This window comes from Periplaneta americana, chromosome 8 (assembly GCF_040183065.1).
Source record: "Periplaneta americana isolate PAMFEO1 chromosome 8, P.americana_PAMFEO1_priV1, whole genome shotgun sequence".
Lineage (NCBI taxonomy): Eukaryota > Metazoa > Arthropoda > Insecta > Blattodea > Blattidae > Periplaneta > Periplaneta americana.
This window is the reverse complement of record NC_091124.1, coordinates 28,573,568-28,597,325: the sequence shown is the minus strand read 5'-3', so window position 1 is coordinate 28,597,325 and position 23,758 is coordinate 28,573,568. Positions and strand designations below refer to the sequence as shown.

The following is a 23,758-nucleotide window of genomic DNA, read 5'->3' as shown; positions in this document are numbered from 1 at the left end:
AGTCAGAAATTCAGTTTATAACATAAAAGCGGTTGCTATATTCAGAATGCGTGATTTTACCGCAAATAAGATTTTGTTCATTTTAACTTACTATATTGTATTACAATGATGTATCGAAGTACATATATTTACGTGCAGGAATTCTGCATTACCATATGGTGAAGAATGGGTAGAACGGAGAAAAATTCTCTCCGACACAGGGATTCGAACCCCATGTGCTGACGCTTTATCCACTAAGCCACACCGGATTCTAGTTTCGATGCCGGATTGAATCCTTCTCAGTTTTAAGTCTATCTCTCTATTCCCCTTTGGTGGCCTACCCTTATGTACTGTGTCACAGAATATGTGACAGTAGCACAATGTCCAACATTATGAACAGAGGTGCACTCATTACGAGTGACTAGGTGGCCGGGATCCGACGGTACATCATTGTAAGTAATAACTTTGTGATTCAAGACGGCGCCTTGTTCCTTCTGATATACCCAAAATGTTTTTTTCGATGTTAGAAACGCCGACACGTTTTTCCGTAAATATCTCGAAATCGGATTTCTTTTGTTTGGATCATCGCAATACTCTCTTCAAAGAAGTATACTGATTGATCGGAGATTTGAACCTATGTCCTTTTGCATGATAGTCCGTAAGTTATCAATTGAATCGCTCCATGCAGAAAGGGCTTCAGTCACAAATTTTGAAAAAAAAAAAAAAACGAGATATCGATGGAAATCATATCTTTATGGATGGTTCCATCAGCCTGTGCAGAAAGGTATTCAGTCCAATGCTTGGAAAGACAGAAACTGAAGCGTCAGGCTCAGAGTTCTATGCAGAAAGGAATACAAAGTGCACACTGTTTTCCTTAGTTTTCTCAAAACCAGGTCTAATGGACTGAAGCCCTTTCTGCATGGGGCGATTCAATTAGTGTACGCCAGGCTCCTCCAGGTCGAGTCAAGGACGCGAGAGGGCATACAGGCCTGCTTAGGGCTTCCACTGCGGGCAGTACAGTTGTACACTGCAGCTTATCAGTGGTGGAGCCTTTAGAGGTCGCTTGGGGGCACCTGTGCACTGCATTTTGCACCAGGAAAATTGATGTGCTAAAACATGAACCTTAGCTATGTAATGGATGTTGTTGTGCGAACAAATAATTTCATAAGGTCTAAAGGACTTCATCACAAGGAGTTCAGGGCAATGCTGGATGATATTAGCAGTGAGTATGGGGATTTACTCTGCCATACCGAGGTAAGGTGGTTAAGTCGAGGAAAAGTTCTGAAACGTTTTCTTGCACTTAGAAATGAAATTGCTTATTTATGGATGTACATGGGAAACCTGTTAGAAGCCTTGGACATGAAAGGATATAGGCTAGAAGAATAATGCAACAATTATGCGAAGACTTCGAACGTAGATTTCAGGATATTAGAAAACTTGAACAACAATTTAAGATATTTGCAACACCTTTTTCAGTGAGTGTCCTGGATATTTCTGCTGAACTACAATTAGAAATACTTGATTTACAAAGCAATATTGAGCTAAAGGATAAGTATCAAAACAGAAAATTTATTAATCATTTCTATACTTCTCGCTGCAAGAACGTTGAGCATGTTCGGGACAACCTACGTATGCGAAAGACTGTTTTCTTTAACGAAGTTTACAAAGTCACGTCACAGAAGCCAATTAAGTGATGAACACTTGAAGGCATGTTTGCGATTGGGTGGTACTAAAACAATAGCTCTGCGAATTGAAAAACTGCTTACTAACAGAAAACTGCAAAAATCGCCGCGGATCTCTGCCGTATAAGAAAAAGTATTGTTATTAGAGAATTGTATTTGAATAATAACGTCTGTACTGTTGTTTTATTTTGTTAATTGAACTGTATAGCAATGAGAAGAAGACAAACAGTGAACAGTTTTATTTCGTAGTATGTTAATCTGTATAAAAGTGTATATTTTGTTTTGTTTCATTATTGTGCAAACATGCAAATATAGTTAACTGTACCAAATTGTGTAGAGTACTGTTTTCAGTATAGTGCAATTAACACTGAAAGTGTACTTCAATTAAAAGTTGAAATCTATATACTGTATGTATAATTTGAACTGGTAATGGAAATTACGGGAAAACGGCTGAACGGATTTTCATAAATGGCCCCTCATTTTGAAGCTTGGAACCCAAAGTTTTTCGGAAAAGTAGTAGTTTTCAGTGAAATGTCAATTTTCCTATTTTCCAAAATCCATCTGTTGTCAATTTTGAGAACTAATTTTATTGAATCACGGCCGACTTGATTGAATTTCAGAACAAAACACACACTACAATAAACAGTAGGCTATTACATGAAGGCCATGACCTGCAGGATTGCCGACATATTTTTAGAGCTCATTTCAATTTGTTATTAAAAACTGATTCTGCAGTGTATAATTTTCTGAGTACAGCTGTGTATTGGATATTCAAATCTACGAAACTTGAGGTGGTTTGATGACATTATTACCATTAGAAATTAAATATTATAGTTAATATGATGCGTCTATTTTTATTAATTGTACATAATATTGTTGCTATAGTGATGATATGAAAGTGAAACGTTTTGTGGTTATGTAAGTAAATGTAGAGAATATCTTAATTTAGATCTTCATTTCTATAATTTACTGAGTGACTGCTATATATAACTACAAAACTTAAGATAATAATTTTGTTATTAAAAATCAAATATTTTTATACTTATTAACCCAGTGGGGTTGGGTCTTTTTCATATACTTAATGGTGGTGTAGTGTAGATATTGATATGTGTCATTGTCTTCAGTATTGGCTCGAGAGAGCGCAAAAATTACAGTTCCTAAGGAAAGATCAAAAGGTATTACTTACTGATAAAATAAGAGGCTTAGAAAATGTTGTATTCTCCAGATCATTTCAGCAAGATCTCTTAGTAGGATAAAATGATTTTACGCTCTACATTTCAAGTTCTACATGCAGCAGCTATACGAAAATGCTATTGTTCGAAAGCTTAGCAAACCTGACATTTTTTTAACTTTTGCCTACAATCCACAATGACCTGAAATACTGACACTACTACTGCTATCGTCCTGACATTGATACTTGCGTTTTCGCGTTGAAACTAAAAAACTGAAGTTGGATAGGTTCAAGAAGAAGTATTTGGCCTAAAAAAATCCATTCAGAGGGAGTATGTTTCATTATCATGGAAGTAAATAACTGTCAAAAAGACAAGTATTCTTCATTGAAAATAAATCTGAAAAATTTTTATTTGAACGTCTAACGAACTTAGTTTGCAGCAGCATTTGCTGCACAAGCCACTAGTTAATGTATATCCTTATCACAAATTTGGTTCACATACAAGTTGTTAGCTCCGCCGGAAGCAGCTACCCTTGCCCGCAGCCGTACGTCAGGGCTTGAGGGCTTGTACGTATGCACGAGAGTGTAGTCACTTGACGCTCCCTGGTGTACGCTGATGTGAAGAAAAGGAGCTGCAACTAGGATAGGCATTAAGCCTGACGATAACATAATACTGCGTTAAAAATGATTTCAAAATTGTCTGAATATAATCTGTGTGTGCGGACGTGTGTGGAAACCGCACACAGTTCGGTATGTGTTACGTTACAAAATCACGTTTCCACGTCACGATATCACCTTGTGAGACATGTCCGCAAGTAGAAGAAGAATGGTTCTCCAGATAGTGATATGGGGAATATAAAAATGCGACTATCACTTGCGTCAGTTTTAACCTAATGTTCTCTTACGTACGTGGCGAAGACTTGCACACGTTCAACGGCAGAGCCATTGTACTAATAATTTCAGCTACAAAGCCCTTCCTCTCGGCTACACGGAGCGTTGAAGGTCCTTGACCACCATCGGCACGCCGAAAAGTTCTATCTACCTTAACATTCACCCGTATCCTACATGTCGGTGACGACCTCTGAATGGCCAGATGATGCTGCAGCATTATTAAACGTCTCTTCCAGCTACCTAACCTATTCAGAGGCGGTGTAGAGCAATGGTGGAATGAAAGTATCAGGGAAACAAAATTGTTAGTGAAAAATGATATGTACCTTAGACAGACGGCGCGTTTCGACACCGGTTCTGCGTCATCTTCAGTGTCTTACGAAGTACTGTTGTTCCTGTTGATCTTGCATTCTGCCATTTGCATTCGTCAGTTGTAGGGGTGGGGGTATGTTGCTCTTGTGGCGGGGGGGTGCTTGTTTGTGTGCTATGTATCATGATGTCGAATAAAGTGTGGGTATTGAACTGTAATTGTGTATTAAGTATATGTTGTGGGTGTGTTATTGTATGTTTGTATATTTCGTATTGTTCTAAGATGTAACTTTTTGGTATGATGTGTAGAATTTCCATATCTGTTTCTGTATTATTGTAGTCATGATTATTGTTGACTATTACACTTTTACTGCGTCATACTACTTTTGACCAATAAAACGGTATGAAAGGACGTATTTCAACCAATCATGGCTGCTTATCGCACAATTTTATCGCGTCCCTAGCATTTGTTTCTTTGTTTGCCAGCATTTGAAACTGCGCTGGTCTGGACGTCAAAAAAAAAAAAAAAAAAATTACAAACCACTCTAGTCGATGCGCAGCAGTTTCAAATATGACTCGCATTGGCATTCAAGAACAAGAATTAATAAAAATCACTGATCATACCTATGCATCTTCTGAAATCCGATTTACAAATAAATGAAGAGCACCATTCGGAAATCCTGAATAAGTTGAATACATCATGTAGTCCTACATCAACGAGTTCCACTTCTATTACGCACACGTCCAATATAACATCAATTGAACCACCAACCACATTCAAATTTGAAAATTGTACATTCAATAATTATTCCTTTTAAAATTATTCATGTTTATTTTTTATGTCATCGTCGTTAATTAAAACTTTTCTAACACTTGTGCATATTATTTAGGTTATGTTATAGCTACTGCTATATGATATTATGGAGAGTCACGTATCAAATTGTTTAATATTAAGATTTATCGAAAATCATCTGTCAAGTGACGTTGATTACTGGGATTCGGATAATGTGGAATGCAACTGTTTTAATAAAAATGAAACTGAATCAACAAAGCCTTCTTGACTAGTAACACTGCCATCGTGATATAGATCGAGAACTTCTCGACGAGAAGGCATTGCTAATAATCATAACTCACTACTGCCATCTAGCATGCATCTAGCGTAATATTTGTAATGTTGAGATGGTACAATAATACATTTGAAGACAGTTGTATTTTCGTAAGTCAATATTTTATTGTATTGGAGTACTTCGTTACTTCTAATGTTTATATACTTTCTTCTAATCGTGTAATAGTCAATTAAATCCCACTCGAATTTTGTTGATTTTCTCTAGATAAATCAAAACCTCTAGTGAGATTACTGTTGATAATATGTTCTGGGTAATTTGATGTGATGTATGGTTTGGTTATAGCTTTAATGTGTTCTTTATACTCGTATCTTGTTTGAAAGGTTCTTCCTGTCTGTCCTATGTAAAAATGTGGGCATCTATTGCATTTTAGTTTGTAAATCCCAGTTGAATTATATTTATTTGAATGTTTGATGTGATTATGTAGATATTTCTGTGTTGTGTTATTTGTTTTGTATGCTATCTTGTATTTTACTTTTCTGAATGAAGTTGCAATTTTGTGAGTATTGGTATTGTGATATGTTAATATTATGTATTTATTCTCATGCGGTGTTTGTGTTGGTTTGTTCTGTTTTTGTTTTGCCTTTTTTATTAGTGTGTCTATCATGTTAGGGTAATATCCATTGTCTTGTGCTATATATTTTATTGTGTTTAGTTTTTGAGTATAGTTGGCTTTGTTCATTGGTATGTTAATTAATCTGTGTGCCATTGTACTACAATAATATAGAAACGGATATGGAAATTCTACACATCACACCAAAGTCCACAGTTAAACATCTTAGAACAATACGAAATATACAAACATACAATAACACACCCACAACATATACTTAATACACAATTAAGGCTCATTCACAATGAAAATTAAACATAACGTAAGCGTTAACTTAAGAACATAAACGTTACGGTAAAATCAAGAAGTCATACCATCATTCACGATGGGAACATAAACATAACCGCAAACATACTTGGTAACCATGGAAACATAACAACGACGCCATTTCCTCATATCCTGTCGTATACTTCAGCGCTCCTCGATTGTGTTCTGTTTGCAAATCACGTAAGCATAAGCATGAAAGTTTGGAGTTTGCAAACTTTCATGTTAACGTCTTACGGTAATGTTTATGTCACTGCTTATGTGAATCATTGTGAATGATCCCATTTGGTAGCCTGGGCGCAAACTTCTGTGTTTATGTTACGGTTATGTTTAATTTTCATTGTGAATGGGCCTTTACAGTTCAATACCCACACATTATTCGACATCATGATACATAGCACACAAACAAGCACCCCCCCCCCCACCACAACAGCAACATACTCCCACCCCTACAACTGACGAATGCAAATGGCAGAATGCAAGATCAACAGGAACAACAGTAGTTCGTAAGACACTGAAGATGACGCAGAACCGGCGTCGAAACGGGCCGTCTGTCTAAGATACATAACCATTTTTTTAAATTTTAACACTGTTAACGTGTCGTAAACAATTTTAAGTTTTTTAAACAAAGTGTTAACGTGAACCAGAATCAATGAAAAATGATAGCTGGGTTTCCACAGGAGCATCATTCAGAAACTGATACTTCGTCGCCAAGTTTCCGTGTTTATCTTCAGTTTCCAAGGAAACCATGTTAAGTATTTAAATTGTCCTAAAAATCCATCACTCAAGGCCAGGTTTTGAATTCTCGAACCCTGAATATAATGGCAAGTGAATTAGAAACTGAATCACAGACAGATTACGGCGCGAATGGAAATCACGTGGTTATCTTGGTCTAGTCATGGCCATCGTGACAATCGCCTAATATAAAACATGTTCAGAGTTCTAAAAAACAAAGGAATTGCTATATTAAACTCATGTTGTACGTGCATTTATACTCGTATATAAACTTGTTTTTTTATTTTCCACGTTATGACTAAGAATGTGACGTCGCGCCGTAGCCTGTGTTGCTCGTTATACACGCTAAACCAATGTGACGATACTAGAAATGCAAAGATTGACTGGCGAGCTTCAAGTGTTCTTTTGCAAGACGTTTCTATGGAGATATTACTAGCGTTAATTGAAACGCAGAAGTCGTAGTTCAGTCTTAGCGTCACGTGAAGTTTGAAGCTTTTGTGTAGGTGTTTGTGTAAAAGTAAAAGAGCGCAGTTTTGGTGACTGCGCAGATTATAATTTCATCCTTGAGATCGTTTCGGTGGATGTGCAGGCACATCTGCGGATTATGTAAGGCGCTCTGTAGACTTTTCCTTGATTCAAGTATACAGATGACCGCAATCCAATATCTGAAGCGTGACTTGGCATATGATCTCGGAATCGAGACGCGACAATACATTAGGGAGTTACTTCTGGCATCCACTCTGCAGTAACCAAAGAGCAGTTGGGTGCTCTTATTTACTGACATATGAAGGTTTAATGCTTATTATTTTTTTCCATTTTCTGTAGTTTTTAATGATGCTAAATCAACTACGAGGTTACCAAGAGTAGATGAGATTGATGATAATGAAATAGAATTTTGCACATGAGTCCGATGATTTGGGGCCGCGTCTGTGGTTCAAGTACTAGCGCGCTGGTTTTCCTTCCAGGCTTCCCGCTATTCGATCCCCGGGTAGGTCGTGATGGAGTTTGTGATGACAAAGCAGTCGTTGCAGAGAGTTTTTCTCGGACTACTTCCGTTTCCGTCTATCATTAATTAATTAATTAATTAATTAATTCATTCATTCATTGTGTTCTGCCCAAGGGCAGGTCTTTCACTGCAAATCCAGCATTCTCCAATCTTTCCTATTTTCTACCTTCCTCTTTGTCTCCGCATGTGATCCATATATCTTAATGGTCGTCTATCATTTTATATCTTGTCGACCTGGTTGGCGAGTTGGTATAGCGCTGGCCTTCTATGCCCAAGGTTGCGGGTTCGAACCCGGGCGAGCTCGATGTCATTTAAGTGTGCTTAAATGCGACAGGCTCATTGTCAATAGATTTACTAGCATGTAAAAGAACTCCTGCGGGACAAAATTCCGGCACATCCTGCGACGCTGATATAACCTCTGCAGTTGCGAGCGTCGTTAAATAAAACATAACATTTCTTATATATTCTTCTGCCTGAACTCTTCTCCCGTTCACCATTCCTTCCAATGCATCTTTCAGTAGGCAGTAACCCAGCCAATTCCTTTTCCGCTTCCTGATCAGTTTCAGCATCATTCTTTCTTCATCGACCCTTTCCAACACAGCGTCATTTCTTATTCTGTCTGGCAACTTCACACGTTCCATTCTTCTTCAGATCTATATTTTAAATGCTTCTATTCGCTTCTCTTCATTTTGTCGTAATGTTTATGTTGTTGCCCGACACAAAGCACTTCACTAGTAACTCTCCACCTCCCCTTCATTTCATCTAATATCCGCAATACTATGGAGTAACCGCTAGCGCGTCTGACCGTGAACTAGGTGGCCCGGGTTCAATTCCCGGTCGGGGCAAGTTACCTGGTTGAGGTTTTTTTTCCGGGGTTTTCCCTCAACCCAATATGAGCAAATCCTGGGTAACTTTCGGTGCTGGACTCCGGACTCATTTCATCGGAATTATCACCTTCATCTCATTCAGACGCTTAATAGCCTAAGATGTCGATAAAGCGTCGTAAAATAACCTACTAAAAATCATTGGCAATATTAAAAATGGACTGGGGTGTCATGGAGGTAATACGGGTTTTCTATGCTGATATGGGAAGGGTTAGGTTCTCCGTAGGATGGCTCACCTGTCAGCATCTGATTCACGAATGCCACCCAGGCGACATGTTGGATTTGGACGAGCATCGCATATAGGTATAGGGCGCATGTACCTAAGTGTACTTACTCGTCCCGGGTCCAACTCTCGTAAAGCCGAACTAAGTCAAGCCGAGGATTCAGGGGAACAAGAATAAATTAAGAGCCGAATAAGAAGAAATTTGGAACAAGAAGAGATGCGGTGTATTTAGATTCTATCATAAATTTCGACGGGAAAATATATGCAGCAATTGAATCCATGACTCCCATAACCACAGAAGTCCAGTTGAGTAGATTTGGAAAAATCAATAAAGAGTGAACGTCTTTTGAAAATGACAACCTGGAAATAAGATTTTTTCATAGTCTAATGTATCTTTGTCCACTTACAAGTGTCACCGTATTTTAAAATAATCAGCACAAGTATTTTGCCTATAATAAATTCATGAATATGCTGGACTTATGTTGGTTTTTTAGTTGGTATTTAACGACGCTGTATTACTGTCCGTTACTCAGGAGAAGACGAGGGGCAAGAATGTGACCTTCTTGACTATCGCTGTTGATTATTATAAACATCGCTCAGATAAGCATCCCAGTAGCCAGGTTATTACTCGTGCAGGAAACATGAGTAACAATGCGTATGGAAATTAAAGCTAAGTTGAACAGAAGTAGACCTAATGTTTCCGCTTACTACATTACAAATACTGCACGTGTTGTGGTACGTTATCTGTTCACATCCCTTCCCCCTCAGTCCGCTCTCGTCTTCTCCTGAGTCACCGACAGTAAGTTATTTAGCGTCGATATAATTGGTGATAGCGAGATGAGGCCGAGGAGTCGTCATAGATTACCTGATATTTGTCTTTTGGTTGGGGAAAACCTCGGAAAAAACCTAACCAGATAAACTGCGCAAGCGCGAATGCTAACCCACACCCGAACAGAAATCCGGATCAATAGACAAACGCGCTACCGCCTGAGCTACGCCGGCGACTACGACTTCTGTTGTTATGGAACTTATTAGTCTGTAACATTGATTTCAGATATTAAATAAAACTTTGAGGGGGAAGACATATTATGATAAATGTAGGTGCAAGAATATTTTGAAAATACAGAAATAAAAGTTCGATAGGTATAAATTTAGTCATTTTCCTGTAATATGATACATCATCATCATCCTTCTTGCTTTAGGAAATTGATTCCTGTAGCAGCTACTGAAATTGGTCCATCCATCTTTTGGCTGGTCTTCCAATATCTCTTCTTCCCCGAGGTTTATATTTCCAAAACTTATATGGTATCCTGTCCTGCATCCTTGAAATGTGAGACATCCATGTATTTCTATATTCTTCTATTTTGTTGTTTAATTCATATATCTCAAGTCTTCTCTTATTTCTTCGTTTCTTTTATGTTCTATTTTCCTGTAACCTGCTACGTTTCTCAAAAATTTCATCTCATTTGTTTGTAATCTAGAGGCATCTCTCTTTTTCATAACCCATGTTTCGCTTCCATATAGTAAACTGGGCACTGACATCACCTTATAAAATTTTAACAATGTATCTTTTCTAGCTTTTGATTTCAGAGTTCTTCTTATTGTTCCATTTATGTAATTAAATTTTTCTATTTTTTCTTTTTGATCATAGTCTCCTTTATAAGATAAGGTAACACCCAAAATTTTAAATTTATTTACCTGTTCTATGATATTGTTTCCTATTACTATTTTAGATCTTACAGGAGATTTGCCACAAAATGCGTAATATGATACATAATATAAAAAAATGGACTTGACACAGTCGTGGATTTTACGTGAATATGTATCAACAGTTATAGACGAGATCTGCCTTTTGGTACCAAAATCAGGGCGTTAACACATCGGAGTCGCGAGATATGAGCCTACTGCTCGGAAATTTTTGCACATCCAAAATGGTCGTCAATCGCCGCGAGCCCTCACCAAGTTTATGTTCGCATCGTAGCAGTATACCCGATCGAACGAAATCACATATTTTATTTCAATCGTGTCATTAGTCATTAAACTATGGTGTCGGAATGGATCAATGGATCACCCTGTAAATGTTACATCGTTACATAGAAATTTTAATCCTAATAGCCCATATATCGGTTTGATTTGAAAGACGTATTCATGTCAAAAGTGTCTTATACATCTTCTCTCTTCGTTCGTAGTTTCACATTTCAGTTACTGATTTTTCGGAATTAGAGACCTGATGCTTTCTATACTGGTCAAGATGTCTTTGAAAATGAGGTTTCTTTTCAGTCGAAACTGAAGGAAGGCGTTTAGTAATATCCTTGTATTTATCAGCTTTCAGGGGAATGTTTATCTTGGCCTTCCTTAATACTTCTCCCACTTTGTGTATTGAATACTGAAACACCTGTAAACTCGTATCGTGGCGCTTACAACCTTTGAAGAACATGTCCTAGGTTTGTATCAGGTATTTTATCGACCAGCACTAAACAGACACAACGATGTAACTGATCAACACTTCTTTTTTAAACAATTTATTGATCGATCAGCGCATTTAGCGCTATATAGACCGCTTCTACATTAAATACAAATACAATACGTAACATGAAATTGAGGGCAGCATAGATTGGGCTCCTCAGTGAACAAAAAATTGTTAATAAGTGATATAGGCTATATAGGTTGGTGTGACGATAAATTTTGATTATAATATGAGGTCCATTGGAAGTTGGCTCTTGATTCTGATGGGAAATGTGTACTTTCTTCCGAGAGAGTGGTGGACGGCGCCTGGAACATTTTCTAGGTTGTTATAGAACTTCTTAGCATAGAACCACAGTCTACTATATACAGTCACGAAGCTTAATACTTACTACATATCCAAACATAGACAGTTGAAATATGCATCCATATATAGTTGCTCACCACCAGGATCGGTACTGTCGCCTCATCACAGACTCTTTCCCTAGCAGACGATAAAATGTATTGTACTTTCGATATCGTGTTCTTTTGAAAAAATTAACACCTTCCTTCCACTATTGAAATATGAAATACATAAGGTTAATATATTATTTTCATAAAATATTTCTATTATATTCTATAAACTCACCTTCCTAGATCTTCCGGAAGAAGGATAACTCGAACCTATTTTTTTACACAATTTATAGTACAACAAACGTCTCCTTGTCCCATATTATTCAAATTATTGCATTTTAGCCATTTACAGTTATTACAACCGATAACGAACATTTCACAGTTTACATAGCTTTTCAAAAAAATGCGAAATACGGCACAGTCAATGCTTTTTCGATCTAGACCAGGCCGTAATATTTGTTCGGGTTTTCTATTTCAGTGTATGAAGGTCAGTGAAATATTATATTATAACTTTATTGCTTATTATTGCTAAGCTTTATTTAGTGTAATTTGTCACTAAAGTTCCGTTTACTTCATGTTGCATAATATGTTGCAGAAATAATTACAAAATTGTTATTTTAATGTGAAGAGAATTCTACATGTTAACATAATCTCTTCGCGTCAACATTTCAAGTTTAGAATGGAAGCTATTTTGAGGTTCAATAAAAACGAATTTATATTGTGATTTTAATTTAGCACATCTGCCTTCCTTAATTGTAGACAGAAAATTTACCATACCACTCCTATGAAATTAGTGTACGTGCGATTGTGTTACTTCGTCTCTTAGGTAGTAGATAAATACAATAATTCAGTACTCAATTGTAGTATTAAAATACAGACAAATAGAATGTGACGGGTGTCATACATGACATTATGTTTAATTATAATGTATAATTGCGAATTTAGAAATATAAGTTAAATATAGTAAACATAACCTATAATATCCATATGACATAACATACATATGTAGTGACAGGGCATTGGAAACCACTAAAATTAGACAGAAAGGAGCAAATGGTAAAGTAAACATAACCTATAATTTCAACATATCTAAATATTCGTGCGGTGCAACTGAAAATTATTGAATCGTGCATAAATGAATGTACAAGAATTTCGCAATATTTAATCGAAATAAAGGCAGGTATTACACATACGAACAACGTAATTTTCACACCAAAAATAATATTACACCTTAACTCTCAAGGAATTATGTCTGAAGTGTCCCCTAATCATTGTTTTAAATTTTATTAATGCAATTACACTACATTTTAGAGAAATATATGTTACTCTTTATGCATTCCGATTAATTTATATGGTTGAAACGTCGCCCTTCGTGATCGGGTTAAGCGAGTCACATGCAAAGACGTTTTATAGTTTAATCGTCACCTGGCCTGCCTTACGGCCTGTATTAGATCACGATGGCAGTGACACAGTCTATTGTTCCCAGTACTCACAGCGCTCCAAGCGGCTAGCAACTCGCGAGAAATGCAACTCGTTGGCAAAAAATCATCCCAAGCTTCGTGACTGTATATAGAAGACTGTGATAGAACTTCGTAGCTTGTGAATGGATAAACTGTAAACTTTAACAGCTGGTCTCAGTCTAATAAGGCAACTCAGGGCATCGCTATGACACGATGAACATCTGTATCTTAAGCGGGATTGGAGCTGTCGACCTCAACTTGCCTGCAATGCCGAAGCTGCCCGCCTTAGCTATTTCGTACACTGCGTCTGCATCATTAACATTTCTACAAGTACTGAATTCTTGTCCCGACTTGCGTAATCTGTTTTACAAGCTGCAGCGACTTCCATATTGTGATATAAATGTAATGAAGGGCTTAAAGGCCAGCTCCAAGCATGGTAGGATCTCAATCTCGCATACCGACATACAAATTAGTGTTGAAACAACAAATGTATGCTGTAACGGCGTACGTGGCGTTGACGGTGGTAATAGCTGTGGTGCAGAAGACAGCGTCCACATTAGCCAGATCATGTCGTAAGTCACCTGACGTGCTTTCGGATTGGATTCAACATGCCCTCGAATGTAGCAATGTATGTATGGAGGAAATTCCTCGACCTAAGTATTCGTATGACCTGGCTACCAGGGAAAACAATAGACGTGAAATGTGTATGTTCGAGGTACAAGAGAGAAAAATTGCAAGAAAGGTTTACTCTGACATCACTCGTGGTACCTGGGAAAGAGAAGTGTAAGATGAACTTAGTACCTCGTGGTTTCTCACGCGGTCCGTCTCGCTCCATTATTTATTGTGCCTCATGGTTTGCTACGCGGTCCGTCTCTCTCCGTTCTGAATTGAGGACTTCACCCGAATAACGGCGTATAAACTTATACGCCCATTTTCCGTCGATCAAGGGATTAGATAGTTGAATGCGTATAGTACACTGTAGTAAATTTTCATAAGTCTAGCTTCAATACATAACACAGGACACAATGTTACGCATTTGCGTTGAACAGGTGAACGCACCTACTACAGCGGCAGTCACATGCTGTTGCAAGCCGTACTGTAGTAGGCTAATATTCGATGTTTAGGCCTGCTTCAGGTTGTCAGTAGCAGCAGTGACTCATGACCGGAAATATGGAAAAAAAAAGAAGCTTGTGAAGAAAACTAAATGGAAAACTGAAGAAATGAAAATAAATAGTGTGACAGCGACGTGAGATTCGAACTCACGACCAGCGTCCCGCAAGAAAGCAGATCGCACAGGCTCCACGGAACATCGAGTGACGTCGCGCGGTGGAGAGAAGAGAGAGGGTGTATTACGTCAACGCGAGGGGAGGCTGCGCGCGCAGCTGCTACTTAACGCAGTGAATGTGGAACGACCTTCCCGACCCTTCCAGAAATGCGTCGAAGTGGAGGTATCCAGATAATTCTCTACACACCTGTAGAAGGTTCTCGCAACTATGATTTTGCTATAAAAGAAGAAGCGCCAGCGAACTAGTTTTAGAGTTTTCAGTTGATTAGTCAGCCAGTCAGTGAGAAAGCCAGAGCAAGCAAGCCAGTCTTGTGTACCGGAGTTCGACTCAAGTGTGCGTCCGCAACTGCGTCAGCAGCCGAAGGCCTGAGTTCGAGTGCAGTGGACCGCAGTTGGAGGGACCTGAGTTCGAGTGCAGTGGACCGCAGTTGGAGGGACCCGAGTTCGAGTACAGTGAACTGTCTCTGAAGGTCTGTGGTTCGAGATACTGTGAACTCGAGTGACTGAGATAGGAGAACTGTGAACTGAGAACTGGTAGTTCTGATTTGTAAATAGTGCTTTGTAAATATTAGTTAAGATTAACAGTTCATTGTTGTGCGTAATAGTCCAAGTCAATTGTCATTGTCGTCGGTGGAGTGCTATAACGAATACTGTGTGAGTGAAGATCCAATTGTTGACGAGAGCGTTTAAGGTGAATTGTGGAAAGGAATTATTGTTGTGACGAATAAATTACATTGTTGTTACTAATAAAATTCACAATAGAAACAGTGTCAAGTCATACACAACTTGTACAGGCAAGGAAATGAAAAAGAAGTCATATACACCGGTAAGAAGATGATGTATGAATATGTGTACACATGAAATTTCAAAGGACGATCAACTCTCTATTTTCAAACGCTTTTGGGACATGGGTTCGAAATTAGAACAATATAATTTTATTACTTCTTGCCTTGAAAGAATGAATCTAAAAACTAAGAAACTTCAGTCATTCAAGAAAAGGGATAATGTATGGAAACATAGTGTTTTCTGTAATGGGGGGTAAAAAAAATGTATGTGTGTCGAAACTTTCTATTGAGTCTATTGAAATTTTCAGAGAAACGATTAACAACAGTTCAGAATAAACTGGTTCCAGGTGACATCCTCAGTGATAAAAGGGTACACACTTAAATCGTCCTCATACAATCGTGATGCAAAAGTATAAACAAGTGCAATACAGTAGATTAGGGGTATTTTCAGCTTGAACCTCATAATCTGCATCATTTGTTTCCTTCAACATTTAGAAGACGGGAATGGAAGTGTCGCAGCTGAAACTTTTGAGTCCAACACAAATGAACCCAGTGCCTTTGAAACCCTCCAAGGTGAAGAACTTACGCGACCTCTTACAGTTTTTAGATGAAGATGTCCAAAGTTGGCTTAACTCAATGGTGAATAAAGCCAGGACATCATCACATAATGGTGAAGATGACTCTAGCAACAATCGTGATGGTGCATAAAGAATAAAAAGACATAAGAACAAGAAAACCATGAACTAAAAATGTAATATTTTGTAGGCCTACTTGTGTAATTACTAAATAATTTTATTTAATATGTTATGGTAAATGTATATTTAATTTTGTTGAATTTATTTTATTTTACTTTTTTCAGACAAAATTATTAATAAAGTACAAGATGTTCGCATATATAATTAATTTTCATGTGAAGTTAGACACCTAGAACATCAGAATAATTAGAAACAGCACTAAAACATATTGTCGCCAGAAAAAGGGCGTATACAGAGTTCCATATTATATTTATTTACTAATAGCAGAACATACTATTTGCTTTTATGTTTGAATAATTTTGTTTTAAATATCCTCGAAACTATTTAACAGTAATGAAAAACTTTTTCGACACAACTATGATGAACCTGACAGCTTACAAACATTGAAATCAGTTTATATCAGAACTACATTTTGCTGTATACGCCCTTATTCGGGTGATGTCCTCAATTTAACTTGTCTCATGGTTTTCCACACTGTCAATCTCGCTCCATTCTCCATTTAATGTGCCTCATGGTTTTCCACGCGGTCCGTCTCGCTCCATTCTCTATTTAACGTGCCTCATGGTTTTCCACACGGTCAGTCTCGCTCCATTCTCTATTTAATGTGCCTCATGGTTTTCCACATGTTCAATCTCGCTCCATTCTCTATTTAACGTGGCTCATGGTTGTCCACACGGTCAATCTCGCTCCATTCTCTATTTAACGTGCCTCATGGTTTTCCACACGGTCAGTCTCGCTCCATTCTCTATTTAATGTGCCTCATGGTTTTCCACATGTTCAATCTCGCTCCATTCTCTAATTAACGTGGCTCATGGTTGTCCACACGGTCAATCTCGCTCCATTCTCTATTTAACGTGCCTCATGGTTTTCCACACGGTCAGTCTCGCTCCATTCTCTATTTAATGTGCCTCATGGTTTTCCACATGTTCAATCTCGCTCCATTCTCTATTTAACGTGGCTCATGGTTGTCCACACGGTCAATCTCGCTCCATTCTCTATTTAACGTGCCTCATGGTTTTCCACGCGGTCCGTCTCGCTCCATTCTCTATTTAATGTGCCTCATGGTTTTCCACATGTTCAATCTCGCTCCATTCTCTATTTAACGTGGCTCATGGTTGTCCACACGGTCAATCTCGCTCCATTCTCTATTTAACGTGGCTCATGGTTGTCCACACGGTCAATCTCGCTCCATTCTCTATTTAACGTGCCTCATGGTTTTCCACGCGGTCCGTCTCGCTCCATTCTCTATTTAATGTGCCTCATGGTTTTCCACACGGTCAGTCTCGCTCCATTCTCTATTTAATGTGCCTCATGGTTTTCCACATGTTCAATCTCGCTCCATTCTCTATTTAACGTGGCTCATGGTTGTCCACACGGTCAATCTCGCTCCATTCTCTATTTAACGTGCCTCATGGTTTTCCACACGGTCAGTCTCGCTCCATTCTCTATTTAATGTGCCTCATGGTTTTCCACGCGGTCCGTCTCGCTCCATTCTCTATTTAACGTGGCTCATGGTTGTCCACACGGTCAATCTCGCTCCATTCTCTATTTAACGTGCCTCATGGTTTTCCACGCGGTCCGTCTCGCTCCATTCTCTATTTAATGTGCCTCATGGTTTTCCACATGTTCAATCTCGCTCCATTCTCTATTTAACGTGGCTCATGGTTGTCCACACGGTCAATCTCGCTCCATTCTCTATTTAACGTGGCTCATGGTTGTCCACACGGTCAATCTCGCTCCATTCTCTATTTAACGTGCCTCATGGTTTTCCACGCGGTCCGTCTCGCTCCATTCTCTATTTAATGTGCCTCATGGTTTTCCACGCGGTCCGTATCGCTCCATTCTCTATTTAATGTGCCTCATGGTTTTCCACGCGGTCCGTCTCGCTCCATTCTCTATTTAATGTGCCTCATGGTTTTCCACATGTTCAATCTCGCTCCATTCTCTATTTAACGTGGCTCATGGTTGTCCACACGGTCCGTCTCGCTCCATTCTCTATTTAACGTGTCTCATGGTTTTCCACGCGGTCCGTCTCGCTCCATTCTCTATTTAACGTGTCTCATGGTTTTCCACGCGGTCCGTATCGCTCCATTCTCTATTTAACGTGTCTCATGGTTTTCCACGCGGTCCGTCTCGCTCCATTCTCTATTTAATGTGCCTCATGGTTTTCCACACGGTCAATCTCGCTCCATTCTCTATTTAACGTGGCTCATGGTTTTCCACGCGGTCCGTCTCGCTCCATTCTCTATTTAACGTGTCTCATGGTTTTCCACACGGTCAATCTCGCTCCATTCTCTATTTAACGTGCCTCATGGTTTTCCTCACGTTCAATCTCGCTCCATTCTCTATTTAACGTGGCTCATGGTTTTCCACGCGGTCCGTCTCGCTCCATTCTCTATTTAACGTGCCTCATTGTTTTCCACACGTTCAATCTCGCTCCATTCTCTATTTAACGTGTTTCATGGTTTTCCACGCGGTCCGTCTCGCTCCATTCTCTATTTAATGTGCCTCATGGTTTTCCACACGTTCAATCTCGCTCCATTCTCTATTTAACGTGGCTCATGGTTGTCAACACGGTCAATCTCGCTCCATTCTCTATTTAACGTGCCTCATGGTTTTCCACGCGGTCCGTCTCGCTCCATTCTCTATTTAACGTGTCTCATGGTTTTCCACGCGGTCCGTCTCGCTCCATTCTCTATTTAACGTGGCTCATGGTTGTCCACACGGTCAATCTCGCTCCATTCTCTATTTAACGTGCCTCATGGTTTTCCACGCGGTCCGTCTCGCTCCATTCTCTATTTAACGTGTCTCATGGTTTTCCACGCGGTCCGTCTCGCTCCATTCTCTATTTAACGTGTCTCATGGTTTTCCACGCGGTCCGTCTCGCTCCATTCTCTATTTAACGTGTCTCATGGTTTTCCACGCGGTCCGTCTCGCTCCATTCTCTATTTAACGTGTCTCATGGTTTTCCACGCGGTCCGTCTCACTCCATTCTCTATTTAACGTGTCTCATGGTTTTCCACGCGGTCCGTCTCACTCCATTCTCTATTTAACGTGTCTCATGGTTTTCCACACGACACCAGACAGGTCCACTAGCTATTCTCTTAAGACAGGAAAACAGGGAGGCAGGTGTCACTCCCAGATTTAGGTAGATTATTAATTCATGACTTAATCTAATAAGCAACCGCTGTGAAATGACCTGCTCTAACTCCGGCTATAAATCCATTCTATCCCTCTTACAGGTCTACGGAGTGAAGAGTCAATGACTAGACTCCGGATCTAACAGAAACCATCAAAAAGCCAATTGGCTAATACCGTTATGATTAAATAACTTGAGCTAACATATCGTCCCCAATAATTCCGTTTTGCTGATCGATGGAGTTGTAATAGAGCCAATTGGCTAGTATATATCCATCGAATCAAGTCATTTTACCTAAGAGCCAACTGGCTAGTCTCTGAAATTGAGACATCTCATCCTGCCTTAGGTTTTTCCGTGGTTTTCCTAAGGCGTTAAGACAAATGTCGGGATGAGCCCTAAAAGAAATGGGCCACGGATCTGCATTCACTTCCCCAGACATTGGCGACGGCTCAAAATTAATGATTATTCACATCGAACTAGGGCCCTAACAGAATTCAATCGTCCCCTTGTACAGATCAATGGAGTCATCAAAGAGCCAACTGGCTGGTCTCCTGATCTGAGAAAAATCATCAAAGAGCCAATTGGCTATTGCCGTTAAGATTAATCCCTACGCGTTCGAATCTTCAAACAGCCAACTGGCTATTACCGTTTCGTGCCTAGACTCCTCCTCCTAGTTGGTACCATCGCGTCTCTCCTCCGGAGCAGGTCGCTGTACTTTTGCCCCCCCCCCGTATGTTGTAGCTAATCAGTTACGTCCATTTTCGGCTTACCCACTGGAAATTTCTAATGCTCCTTCACTGGGGCGGCGAAACCCGAAGTGAAACAAGTGGCCAAGATGATGAGAGAGAGATGGAACGGAGAAAAATTCTCTCCGGCGCCGGGATTTGAACCCGGGTTTTCAGCTCTCCGTGCTGATGCTTTAACCACTAAGCCACGCCGGATACAATCCCGACACCGTTGAGAATCGTCTCAGATTAAGCTCCATCTCTCAACGGTGTCGGGATTGTATCCGGCGTGGCTTAGTGGTTAAAGCATCAGCACGGAGAGCTGAAAACCCGGGTTCAAATCCCGGCGCCGGAGAGAATTTTTCTCCGTTCCATCTCTCTCTCATCATCTGAGAAAGCAGAATATCTGCATGGAAATATCATATGTACTTCGGTACATCAAAATAAAAAAGTGGCCAAGAGGCTTGGAGCTCACATATTCAGTTTTTCACAGCCCCAACTCCCCCCTTACAAGGACGTGTTTTCACGTACCTTTAAAGCTTCTCCCACTTCCCCCTCATTCATTCATTCATTCATTCATTCATTCATTCATTCATTCCACACGTTAAATCTCCCTCCATTCTCTATTTAACGTGCCTCATGGTTTTCCACGCGGTCCGTCTCGCTCCATTCTCTATTTAACGTGCCTCATGGTTTTCCACGCGGTCCGTCTCGCTCCATTCTCTATTTAACGTGCCTCATGGTTTTCCACGCGGTCCGTCTCGCTCCATTCTATATTTAACGTGTCTCATGGTTTTCCACGCGGTCCGTCTCGCTCCATTCTCTATTTAACGTGTCTCATGGTTTTTCACACGTTAAATCTCGCTCCATTCTCTATTTAACGTGCCTCGTGGTTTTCCACGCGGTCCGTCTCGCTCCATTCCCTATTTAATGTGCCTCGTGTTTTCCATCCTGCCTAAGGTTTTTCCGTGGTTTTCCTAAGGCGTTAAGACAAATGTCGGGATGAGCCCTAAAAGAAATGGGCCATGGACCTCCATTCACTTCCCCAGACATTGGTGACGGCTCAAAATTAATGATTATTCACATCGAACTCGGGCCCTAACAGAATTCAATCGTCCCCTTGTACAGATCAATGGTGTCATCAAAGAGCCAACTGGCTGGTCTCCTGATCTGAGAAAAATCATCAAAGAGCCAATTGGCTATTGCCGTTAAGATTAAACCCTACGCGTTCGAATCTTCAAACAGCCAACTGGCTATTACCGTTTCGTGCCTAGACTCCTCCTCCTAGTTGGTACCATCGCGTCTCTCCGGATCAGGTCGCTGTACTTCTGCCCCTCCCCCCCCCCCGTATGTTGTAGCTGATCAGTTACGTCCATTTTCGGCTTACCCACTGGAAATTTCTAATGCTCCTTCACTGGGGCGTCGAAACCCGAAGTGAGACAAGTGGCCAAGAGGCTTGGAGCTCACATATTCAGTTTTCCACAGCCCCAACTCCCCCTTGCAAGGACGTGTTTTCACGTACCTTTAAAGCTTCTCCCACTCCCCCCCCCCCCCATTCATTCTTTCCATCTACATGCTACGAAATAAAATTTATTTACAGTATGTTAACTTTGTATCAGATTCACTTTTTATAATGAATTAAAAACCCTCAAATACCCGTTGTCGTACGATCGATTTTTTACTGTTCATAATATTCCTCAGTCCCGGGCCTTGGCGTCGTGGTCTAAGACATCCTGTCTAGAACTCGCGTTACGGAATGCGCACTCATTCGTGTCCTCATGAGGGAAGAAATTTTCTCATAAAATTTCGGCCAGTGTATGGAACCGGTGTCCACCCAGCATCTGATGCACATGGGGAGCTACGATATGTAGCGAAATCCGGTTACGAAAGCCAGCTATAAGGGCTGGGGAGCTCATCGTGCTATCCACACGATACCTCCATTCTGGCTGGATGATCGGCATGTGAACGTGAGGCCAGCAACCGGCTGGTCGGTCATGGTCCTTCATGGGCTGCCGTGCCTTGAATTATTAACTTATTATTATTATTATTGTTATTATTATTATTATTATTACCCTAGTATTATATTCGTTGAGTTTTTTGTTCTACTTCAGTGGTATTGAATCATTTTTGCCCGCAAAGTATATTTGTGCTGCAAACTGCATTGCAGTTATATTAGAATTAACAATAGACTGATTTATGTTGTACTAAAATAAATTATTATTATTATTATTATTATTATTATTATTATTATTATTATTATTATTATTATTATTACGCAGTGGTTATTGATGCAATAATAATAGTAATGATTTACGTAATATGGTATTCAAGGAAGGAAAAACAAGCGTTGACATTGCAAAAGAAACTATAATATATTGCAATAATTATGAACCAGTATAATAAAATTAATATATCAGCGTGTTCACATACGTAATCAGTGGGATGCGTACACCTTGAGACAACGTCACGTACCTTGCTCCGCTTGTTATATCGAACAAGCAAACATTCTGATGGGGGCAGATAAAAAAGTTATTTATTTTCTTTCACCATGTTAATAATGTCAAAAGAAGTGCTTATGGAAATTTTGGCCACTCGACCGCAATTACGAAGGCCGTAAAAAAATTAATTCGCCAGGATTCATTAACAGGAAGAAAACACAATTTTATTGAAAAAATTTATTGAAACAGACACAGAAATTTTTGAGCTATTTTTCAACATATTTCCCACCGGAATTTAGACATTTGTCGTATCATTGGATCGACAGAGAGGTGCAGACGGATGTCAAACGCTGGTTCCGACCCCAGGCGACTGACTTCTACGAATTGATCCCATGATATGACAAATGCCTCAATTCCCGTGGGGGATATGTTGACACATAGCGCAACAATTGATGTATCTGTTCCAATGAATCTTTCTATGCAATTGTGCTTTTTTGTGTAAACGGCCCCAGGAAAAATCACTTTCTAGACGGCCTTGTAAATGCGGTCGAGCTGTGGCTCTCAAAAAACCTGAAAGTTAGAATTTATAAATCAATAATATTACCGGTTTTGTAGGGTTGTGAAATTTGGACTCTCATTTTGAGAAAGGAACAGAGGTTAAAAGTGTTTGAGAATAAGGTGCTTAGGAGAATATTTGGTGCTAAAAGGGATGAAGTTACAGGAGAATGGAGAAAGTTACACAACGCAGAACTGCACGCATTTTATTCTTCACCTGACGAAATTAGGGACATTAAATCCAGACGTTTGAGATGGACACGACATATAGTACGTATGGGCGAATCCAGAAATGCATATAGAGTGTTAGTTGGTAGGCCGGAGGGAAAAAGACCCTTGAGGAGGCCGAGACGTAGATGGGAGGATAATATTAATGGATTTGAGGGAGGTGGGATATGATGATAGAGACTGGATTAATTTTGCTGAGGATAGGGACCAAAGGCGGGCTTACGTGAGTGCGGCAATGAACCTGCGGGATCTCTAAAATTCATAGGTAAGGAAGGCCTCTAGCGATAGACTGTAACGCGGAAGGGAACATAGCCAGCCATAGCTGACAGATTGCTAAGAATGCAAATTCGGGATCTGATAACTGACGATTTTGTGCCAATTCTGAAGGCCGAAACATTTGTGGACTATGTCTCGTCTGATCACTTCAGCATCCCATCCATCCCCTTCAAGTTCATTACCTCCGTTTTATCATTTCATAACCTCTGAATTGCCTCCGCAGCTGGAAAATACGTAGCACAAAGAGTTACCAATTACCAAATCCGTGGGTTTCAGGCCCCGTACAGCTGGGCTGCGACGAGTATGTGACATGATAGAAAATAAAAGAAGCTCGTTAGCCGCAGTAGGAAGTAGAGCGTGCTCTGTGGCTCGGCTAAA

At 39.8% G+C, this 23,758-nt stretch overlaps 1 protein-coding gene and 2 non-coding genes across 5 annotated transcripts in view; 2 read left to right on the top strand and 1 right to left on the bottom strand.

The window, feature by feature from the left end:
• Positions 1 to 23,758, top strand: part of LOC138704602 (nuclear receptor coactivator 6-like) — a 708,935-nt gene that overhangs the window by 375,506 nt on the left and 309,671 nt on the right. The gene's annotated exons all lie outside the window — the stretch shown is intronic.
• TRNAS-GGA (transfer RNA serine (anticodon GGA)) lies at positions 20,028 to 20,099 on the bottom strand. The gene has a single exon. It is a non-coding gene; the product is annotated as a tRNA-Ser (tRNA).
• On the top strand, positions 20,167 to 20,238 carry TRNAS-GGA (transfer RNA serine (anticodon GGA)). Its single transcript has one exon. It is a non-coding gene; the product is annotated as a tRNA-Ser (tRNA).